Source organism: Pollicipes pollicipes, unplaced genomic scaffold, assembly GCF_011947565.3.
Source record: "Pollicipes pollicipes isolate AB1234 unplaced genomic scaffold, Ppol_2.1 Scaffold_7254;HRSCAF=8740_pilon_pilon_pilon, whole genome shotgun sequence".
Taxonomy (NCBI): Eukaryota; Metazoa; Arthropoda; class Thecostraca; order Pollicipedomorpha; family Pollicipedidae; genus Pollicipes; species Pollicipes pollicipes.
Window position 1 is genome coordinate 57,999 of NW_023597049.1, and position 10,687 is coordinate 68,685.

Sequence of the window (10,687 nt, forward strand, 5' to 3'; positions counted from 1 at the left end):
ATTAATACTTGCGCGTAAGATGGTACTTTCGCTTTGAGAAACTGGCTACTGGGCGCGTTTTAACACTGGTTTCGTAAGGTTTGTTTCGGAAGTTTAATATATACGAATAATACTAGACTCCAAGATTACTTATTGGGTTCGCGGTACTAGTACCGTCACCAAACCAGACACATCATGATGACTGATCATTAGATGATTCCAAACTGCAATTCGTAGAAGTGATTTTTCCAACAATGCACAGCCGACAGTATATCACGCAAAAGTCAGGTCTTTCCAGAAAAATGGAAGCGCTGTCTCAGTCTCCGGCAGCCGAACTCCACGCCAAACATCTTTTCCCAAGACTTCAAGTACAGACAGATGTACTTGTTTTGGATGTCACTCGCTTCTACAACTCCTCAAGATATCATCACTTGAGGCTCTGTGGTTCCGTTTGATGCTATTCCACCTGAGGAAGAGCGACACGTCCGCTGAAAAAGCTCGTTTTTGTACCAGGCGGTATTAACTGCACGTTCTTCCTCACGCAACATTCCACGTCTGTCTTTGCTGTTTGCCGTCTGTTCGCATTCAAACCGTGACGACGTGAGCTTTTTGTAAGGCAGCATCATCAACGGACGTTTTTATCTGTCGTCTTGTGATTCCAGGCGGACGTCTTCACCAGCGACCGGTCCATATGAAAATCGTCCGCTGCAGCATGCGTCTAATTTCCGTAATTTAGTGTTTTATTATCCACGATTGCGTGCATGTGATCGTGTTTTTGCGTTATATGCCATGGGCTTGCCTCCTCGTGGTACGACAGTCTGTTGGCAATGCGCACGAACAAGTCACCAAGTTAGGTAAATGTTTTGTTTTGCTTCTCATGAGTCCGATAATATCTTAAACATAGCTTCGACATCCTTGGGCCTCGGTTTCCATTAGTCATTTGTGCGCGGTTCATGATCACAGGATCACCGAAGTCACACAATAGTTTAAGCTATTGACAAAGCAAAGCTTTCGTCATTGGCTTGGCGTCAAAATTTAAGCCGATGGTCATACCACCATCAATCCTCAAAAAGTGTGTTAAAAAACAGCCACGTGAAACGCGCTTCCATTTTGACACTTGGGAAGTTAAATGGGACACTAATAGATGACTTTTGTAGCGTTTTCTCTGACCATAATATGCCGTGTCTGGGTCCCGTCTTCCGTGGCTTAGAGAAATCTAAGTGCAAAATGCCGCACGCACACGCCCGTGACAACGAGGCACGAGTCGCGTTAATCTTGATGGGTGTAAGCAGACCGTGTTCGAGAAGCTATTCAGTAAGTTTGGGGCACGTACTTCTTGAGGTCGACAGCTGTGATGTGCCAATGAAAGAGGTGTGCAACTCAGCACGAGTGCCCATACACCAAAGGCTGAAACTATTGTGTCACAAAACAGATGTCTATCGACTGATCTGTTTGTCACGACACCCACCTAGCAGTTGTGAGGCAGCCGCAATGTCAAGGGCATCTCTCTTGGTCACGCCTCACGTATAAAGTACGCCCCCACCCTCATTCACTGGCTGGATTCGATCGAAGCCGATCACGCAGTTAACCGTTGATTTTCAAACCCATCAGCACACCAGACTAAGCCGTCTTGACATCTGCATTTTATTTCCGGGGACAGGGTGTCTTGAACTTCTGCAGGTAAACGGGTTGCAGAAATTGAGCACGTGCACTGCACGAGCATCTCTGTATGGAATACATTAAATCGGGCGTCGTTCGATAGCTGCAGTGGCAGTCTCTTTACCCATCGAACTCCCGTCGGCTGGCTCACTGTTTCCCGACGCAAGAATACCGCGGGTTCAAATATTTGCGTGCTCCTGTAGGTCATGTAGTTCACTGCACACGGCTGTCAACCACAAAAGCACGCACCCTATAATGGTGCCGACTCTGCCTCCCGAACTTGGCCAGTGGCACACTCCGTTTGACCTTTATGACGTGAATTTTGCAGAGGTCCGACCAACGTCATGCATCACGTGTCACGCGCCACCGATCGATCGCGATGTGCGCTCGTCTGTCCGTCGAGCTGGAGCGCCAGATGGTGATATCCGTGTCGCGGTGCATCGGTGTGTTGAGACGGAGCACACTCCCAAACCTGGACACATTCCCAGACGGACACAGGGGGCCATCATCACAGCTTGGGAAATTGGTCAGGCGGGCGGCTCCTTAACGTTAAACGGTGACGTCACAAAGTCGCACTGACTTTTGTGTCACGTTGTGTCACAGATCTAAGATCCAGCTGTGGTGGAGGTCGCAGAGCATGCGGACAACGCGGAAGCTGCCTACCAGCAAACGGTCGTGAGGCCTCCATTGCCCGTCCCGAACGGGTTTGGTGGCCCCCGCCGCGGCGAACAGATGGACGAGGTCAACATCCAGCACGGGGCGCTGACCCCCGTTGCCGGCTCCGTGGCGGTGCAGTGCAAACACCTCGATCCAAGTGTAGGACTGTTGACCCGAGAGACACCATCCAGCTGTGTGCCAGACAGGTGGATACACGCGACTAGCCAAGGTGGTCTGATGGTACCGTTGCCGGCCTGGACGAGCGTTGTCGAGGCTTTCAGGATCGTGTTCCAGCTAGTGATGGGCCGAGGCATGGACTGAGTCATTGGTATCGTCGACCGCCTCACAAAGCTCCTGCTGAGAAAGTTCTGCGCTGGACAAGCGGATTGCTCGGAGGCTGGTGACGACTCGCATCCATCTGCGCCTCGGATGGCTTAATCAGGCTGGGGCTGGGCGGACTGCTGCCAGGCGCGCAGCCAAACAGGTGCGACATCAGGTGGACAGCGCTAAGTGAACATCGTTGTGCTTATGTGAACAAAAGTAAGTGACCTTAAGTGAGCATCGTCATGCCACCTTTGTCTTGCATGCTTGTGTGTCTGTTTGAGGCATTGACGGTTCCTTGGCAGATAAACGTTTGGGCTGTTTCAGACTGGTAATCATGTCGCATAACCCTAGATTTAAGCTGAAAAATATACACTTGTGTTCTCCTTCCCCCCCCCCCCTCCCCTCCCTGTATGCTCTGTGTCCTCGCCAAGTGTGCACAATGAAGTGTATGCTGGGCGCAAGCATCGTTTTAGCAAAATACAGTGAATTATGAGTCATGCGTGTGTTCGATGAACTGGCTGCATGGCGTAACGGATATTTTCTTGATTAACGCCACGCGCCACGACCTTCGGAGGCTTCGTGTCATAGTTGATGCAATGTGCAATGTCCTCAATGTCCTATGTTCTACCAGGCAGCACACCACCTCCGTCGTCTCAAACTGCCTCCATCACACCAGTGCAACCCGGCGCGTCAATATATATAGTGATGAGGTTCAGCGCGACAGTTCGGATGATGATTCTGGTGCCGGTCAGTTCCCGCTTTGGCAGTGGCTGGACCTGGGGCAGGCTCGCCAGCCCAAGGCAAAGCAGCCCAGCCCAAGGCTGGCCAGCCCAGGCTGTAGGCTGGCCAGATTCAATACATTGCCATAGACTCAATGTTTGGCATCCTCAGCAAGTAGGAGTGCCTTGGCACACAGGCTCTCGGTTCCTAGGCCTATGTTAGCTGTTATGCGCCCAATGTGGCAAAAACATCCCACTTTCATACTTCCTGCTAAAACTTCTTAAAGCACCCTGGGGCGATCACCAGATGCATTTGTTAGTAGGTGCACCGGTGCAGCGGACGCGAAGATAATGCAGGCGGAGAGGTGATGCCAGGCTGCGACTTTGTGCCGTCACAGTAATAGTGAAGGGAAAGTGCCGGAAAAATCCCCGGATGATCATACCTTACTACGTGGCCTCAGACGGACAGAAGAATAGATGTCGGATTCTGAATGTTTTAGAAACGACCACCATGCATAAAATATCCCCGTGCTAAGTGTGCAAACGCGTTTTTAGCTCTCCCGATTTCAAGCGCACGCAAATCACTCAGCCTTCATGTAAAGTTGTGCTGCTAACGTGACAGTTTCTCTAATCTCTGACTGGGAAGCCGCACCCTCAACACTGATGCATTGACGCTGTTCTGTGGTGATCGAAAAAGTTGCTCAGTGTGTCGTAGTTACAAAAACATTATTTCGGTGCATTTTGCTCTACCTCTTACGGGTGAATACGTTTGACATTCAATGGACGGTGAATGGCATTCACGGTTACCCGATCTAATATAAATCACATCGGTGGACGCAGATATAACACAATTATATATATATATATATATATATATATATATATATATATATATATATATATATATATATATATATATATATGTGTGTGTGTGTGTGTGTGTGTGTGTGTGTGTGTGTGTGTGTGTGCTACATTTAGATATAGTTATATACATATGTACACATGCATATATATATATATATATATATATACGCTCCCGCATATATGCATAACTATATCATGAAAGAAGATGTAAGTCAGCCATAGCTAATTTCGGCGCCCCACCACACTGACTCCAAGCGTACACATCCGCTAGCGCCCACATCAACCCACTCATTCTTAGTTTGCATAGGGATGGGAATCCTTTATCCTTATATCATTTACCCTGCGCCTTGACATGACAATTGGCACGTCTGCTTGAGTCCTCGTTGAGTTAAATCTAGTCTGTTTATCATATTACAAATATCCAGTAAAGCCATGTTTAAGCCCTGTTTGAAATACATCATGCTAATTTATCAGTTTGACACCGCCGGAGCTACTGAGCCGACATCAGGTGTCCAAAGCTGGACGACAGCTCGTTCCCTCCTCTGACCTCCACGGTAACGGCTCCCCCTCCGGACGACGCTCCCCGCGTCTCACCCACGGTGGGTGGCTTACCATTCGCCCGGCCACGTCCACCGTTTGCAGCTTGCCGCTGCCGCGCACGCGCTTTAGGCAGCGCCTCGGCCAGCACGGAGACACGTCGCCTCCGGCGCTTGTGCGCCCTCGCCTCCCGCCTGCCGGGGTAGGCTTTGCAAGGTACCGCCCCACGGCGCGTCCCTCAGAGGCCTGGCTTCTCAACCCTGCCGAAGTAGAGCCGCGCTGGTCGTGCGCGTTCCCCGCAAATCACGTCAAACCTGACGTGACCAAGAAAAGTTCCGCGCGCCTGCGGTCACGGTCCTTCTGTGATTCGATTTTCGGGAAAGGGCGGCAGGTAGCGTGTCGGACGAAAGTCTGACGGGAGTTGACCTCGTCGATTCCAAAGCAAATGCTCCACTTAAACAAGGCAACAACAACTAAACAAACAAACAGAAGAAAAGAACAACAAAGATATGAATTTGCTGAATTGTTAAACACGCGCATGAATGCCATGCAAAATCAGTTCATAAACCGGGCCGGACAAGCGTTAAGGTGGAGGGAGAAGACAGCGCGCGCTTGATGAAATCCATGTGGGTGCGCTGGAGTGGGTCTGCGAGCGTCCCGCCACCCCGAGCAATCAGACAATATGAAGAGAGCAAGAAAAGTCAGGCCGTCCAGCTAGCCAGCAGACTAACGCCACAGCAAAAAGAAACCTTCACGGATGTGGTGGCGTGGCCCACAAGCGGCACCTGGCCGCGACACGAGACAGGCGAGCCGCTGCGCCTCCACGTGGCCGCCTCCAAAGGGCAAAATCAAGATGGCGCGGGCGCGGGCTAACCGGCGAGCCGTCGCGCCAAGGCGTGCCTTGATGGTCTCGGATGCCATGCCATCTAACGAAGGGTGAATGCCCTTCCGCGCCTGGCCAAATTACCTCCAGCCTCGCTTCGACGCTGAACGATTAAAACGCAGACTGTCAATTGCATTAAAAAAAATCGCTCACACGTACTGACACACTGGTCCATTGTTTCACGCCGTCCAGCAACAAAGCGCGTGACACTTCAACCCCCGCCCCCCTTCCCCGCACTTAAGTGGGGAGCACGCCCGAGGCACAGCGCCGGGCTGGGAGGGCCGCATGGCCAGTTCCCCCCCCCCCCTCCCCCTTCCCAACTACACGGAAGGAACAGTTATTCATGGTTCGCGCCCGCCGGTTGAGCAGGGGCCAAAGGCCGCGTGTGGAGCGCCAGCCGTCCATAGCCCGGTAAGGATGGGAGACAACAGCCTGCGGACTCAAACGTGCATGTTGTCGCCGGTTTCCCGCTGCCTGTGGGGCCAGATCTGGCTTTCTAGATGGTCTGGATTTCGATCCATTGGTCTTGTCGCGATAATCCGTTTCGAAAGAAAAGACTACCGCCATGGCCGATCGGTGGGGGCGGAGGGGGACGCCGACTTCCCCTACCTGGCCGGGCGTCGGATCAATCCACGTTCCTATCTCGGCCTAATGGTTGTTGGGCGCGGCGGAGGAGTTCCACACCATGGCCGGCTTGCTCGCCGTCCCACGCTCCGCGGGGAAGCTCAGACGATTCCGGACGAGTGATGTGGGAGATGAAACGTTGGAAAATGTATTCCTACGATTGAGGCTAGCCGGTGGCCAGCCGTCTAGTCGACGCTGCGTTTAGCTGATGGCTAATGACTACTGCAAAGTTTTGGTTTTGCCGTAATGGAGGAGTTGGAACAAATTTACTATCCAACGGAAATGACATATGCTTGTGACGTCGGCGGCACGTGAAATCAGCTCAGGCAACTGCAGGTAAGAATCGTCGGAATATATCCAGCTGCTGCTTTTTGCGGCTTAAATGCGAGGGAAAACCGTCATCGTAAAGACCTCGGACTCGGGCGTTTAAATTAATGTAGCCAGGCCGGTACACAAGAGCAGGTGGAACACCATGAATGGCGGAGGCGCTGGCGCCCGCAAGCAAGTGCGGACGTTTGCACATCACGAGCGGGTCTTCTGACTTCTGAAAAGCTCAAGACTAATACACGTGAATAAATGTCCCTAAGCGATCAAAAGTACCTACGACAGAAAGGACCCTACGCATTCACGGATGAATGAGCGTAGCGTCCTCCGAGTTCGGACACATATAAAGTGCCCTAGATCAATATGGCGGATCCTGTGCGATCAAGAGTGCCCGCGCAAGTCAACAGAAGGGGTCGCGACAAGAGGGTGGGGTCCTCTGCAGATGAGATCGATGGAAATAGCTTGGACCATTGTGGAGGGCCCCTAAGCACGAGCGTCTCGGCACGTCAACTTATAGGACTTCCAGGCAACAGCGCAGAACCCCCGAGAAAATGCAGCGGAATCAAGGACCACGTCGAAAGCTGCTTAGGAACGGATCGACCCGGCAAGCGGACATATAGGGCCCCAGCAACAGCATAGGGCTTCTGGGCAGTATAAAGATCCTTAAACCCTCTCTCACCTCCGGCCTCTTAAGCATGGAAGAACTATTCTTGCTTGCTCCTGGGCCCTTTACTTCCGACTGCGGATATTTAGGTTTGTTTGGAGGCTCAAAGACGTCATTTTTGCGTTTTTTTTTGTTGTTGTCAAAATCCTGCGTCCCTTCGGCCGGTTATGGACTACTTACGGACCCAAGGTGCTAGGCATGCCCTCGTCCCCCTCCCTCGGGATCCGCACCTGTATTATACCCAGCAGGGGTGTAAATTTTTGCGAACGATTTGGGGGATTGAGTCGAGGGCCTAACGTACTAGACCCGCCCCCGTTTTTATCGACGAATTAGCCCACCTGGCTTGGCGAGAGGCATTTTAGATCGCAAATGTTTTTATTATTTAAAAAATAGTCCTTAATATCAGCAGCATGTCCTGCGGGGAGGATCCTGAGGACGGGGGGGGGGGACGTACCTCTTCTGACCGGAAAGTAGAGGCGCCTCTCTAAAGGCTGCCTTAGGGCGCCGAAGGCCTACTTTTGTGGCGGCCATGGGCGGTGGGTATGTATTTCCGGCTGCGGCGGACGGGGACGGGGTGATCGCAAAACCTCCCGTGTAAACCGAATTCATGAAGAACTTCGGCCACTCCCACGCTCCAGAGCTTTTTGGTTTACCTCTCAGACCTTTGCGTGCCTCATGGCCCTGGCCGTGTAAAGTTTATTGCATCGCTTATCCACTCAACTTGTGCTTGTTATCTGGCGGTGATAGTAAACACGACTTTGTGTTGCAAAGGTAGGGGGTGGTCTAGTGCTGGCATGTGTACTGCTCTATAAGGCAAGCATATATATGTCGTTTCTGTGGGCGGTGCATATCAGGCTGTACTAACGGACCCAGTTATGAGGTTTGGGCCAAACCATTTGGCCAGATTACATAATCTTCTCCAATCTTATTGTCTATACTTGGATTTAGGTCGCAACTCCTCCCGTGTAAAACAGTGTTTCTCTATATGGATTACGATTTGCTCTTGAATCGTTAGCGGCCCGAGAAAATTTCGGTCCGCATTTGGCGTCATATATGTTCAGCATCGAATCAGGTAAAAAGTGCGTCCCGGCCAACCTTTCGTTTTCTGTTTTGTTTCTTATTTTGTAGCTGAAGTGGACCAATACTCTGGGCTTGCAATACCCCCTCCCAAAAGGAACAGATTCTGTTACCCGATTTTGTTTTCTCATGACACCTTGCAGAAAAGCAGCTCGGGTCTCAGCTTCATTTGAAGCATTGCTGGGTTTGAAGCCCATCATCGGTAGAAAACCAAATAGCGTTTGGTAATAAAAGAGTCTCCAAGAGACGGAAGAATCAGTGGCACCAATACCAATATAAAATATTTTCCTGTGCTTACACCAACGTCTAAAGTTACCCCTCATTTGAGAACACTATATTATGGTTGCGAGTTGAAGTTACCCCTCTGCACCCTCCCCGAGGACACTATGAACAAATATCAAAAAAGATCGTCGTTGTGTGATAGTTAACACTTTCCTGCGCTTTTGTAATACTTCAGCCATATTGGAGGGGGGGGGGGGGGCAGCCTAACGTTGGGAGAAGGGCAGGGCGCTCATAAAGAATACAAATAGGTACCCGTGATATCCAGAATCACTTTAAAACTGCATGCTAACGTTACGTCATCCTATGCAAAAACATCTCACCAACATCGCATTTCACTCTTCCGGTGAAAAATGCGCTTCTGTTCAACGAGCCCGCGGGTCAGCACTTCCAAGATATGCACTCAGATCTTTTCAATTTTAAATAAGGGTGCACGAGGCCAGCGTTCCTTTGATCGCGATTGTTTGGTTGGGCGACTAGGCGAGTTATAGCAGCCAGACAACCACGCCGAAGGGGTGTAACTCAGATGCCGTTGAATTGCCACTGGAGCTTATTTTGATCAATCACCTACAGTGTTAATAGGATAAAATGTAAGGCAAAACTATTTTAAAGGTCTTGCAGCCTCTTTCCAGGTTTTAATGCCGAACCAGACTTGTCGATAGATAAGATCCTCTATGGTGAAAAAGAACGTAAAATGCACCCGCACATGGCGCCCCTGGCATCGAGCCTCCTGACTGAAAACGTCGCATGACTTGCTGGCATGGTGGACGAAATAATATGTTTCAACATGTTCTTGAGGGCCCCAAATTTCTGGAAATCCCCTTAACTTTGTGTACACAATAGAGGAATCCGAAACGTGGAAGCCACTCGGTTTCATTTGCCATCGACAGCATCGTTGCAAAATCCAAACCTTCGTTATCACCAGTCAATCAAGCAATAATACAGTACAACAGTACTTAAACGGTTATGGACTGCTCGATGATTATGTAATTCATTGATGCCGTGATGATCAAGGCGAAAAGCATAATTCGAGTATTTATCGCCATCCCGCATGCACAGCATGTATATTCCTCTTCCGTGTGACGGGCAAGTTGTCGCGATTCTAAAAAAATCGACACGCCGTACACTTATAACAGCTTGCGAATCATTCGGGTAGACTGTTGGAAATGAAACATAACAGCCAAATTCAATTCAAAGTAAGTATTTAGACATATGGGCAATTTTACCACTGGTCATTGGAGTGTTTGCACTTTTGACACCCTGGTGTGGTCATGCCAGATCTCTGGGGCTTCACTGCCGCGATGACGAGTACCTCTATCACTGCATGCCCGTTCGTTCCGAGTCGGAACCTTCGCCACTCCAAGTGGTCACTCATCATTGATCCATACGGGGGTAACGGCAGTGCCGGGCCATCGCCTTGTGCGCATGCGTGCTGACGTGGACTGGGTCACTGGGACGCCCCAAGGCCTGTCGGTGCGGGCGCTGTGCCAGCTGGACAGCCATCAATCCTCTCCAGGATACCCCTCCAGACCTCGTGAGATGGAACGGATCGGAACGGAACGTGTGGCGTGAATGGCCATGGTGAGGGAAGCGATGGGTCAGGCGGTGACGAATCGCCAAACAATACACGCTGGTCTGACTTTTGCACCAAGCTATCTGCGCCGGATACCTACACATCTACATCGGATATCAATCTTGTTTGGCTGAAATAAATCGTACTCCTTTTGATTGCTTTCTGTGTCAGATATCATAGTCATCGTGAAAATCGTACGTACTAAAATTCGCGAAAGAATTTCGACGAGGCATTCTCGGGACAGAGCGCTGCTATGCAATCCGATACAGCCCAATGCAGCTGCCGTGGCAGTCTATGCCAATGGCATGGATAATTAAGGTCGACCTGGAGCCCGCATTCGCATGGCGGCACGTTTCGCACGACACCGCGAGGGCACGTCTGTAGCGCCGCCGCCGCCAGTTGGGCCGCCGAGCCGCCGGGTGCAAGGGCCGGCACCCAAGCACGACCATCGCGACTGCGGTGGGACGGTCTCTCCGGACCGAGCGCGGCGGCCTGCCGACGCTCTGGACCGTCAGCCGGGCTCG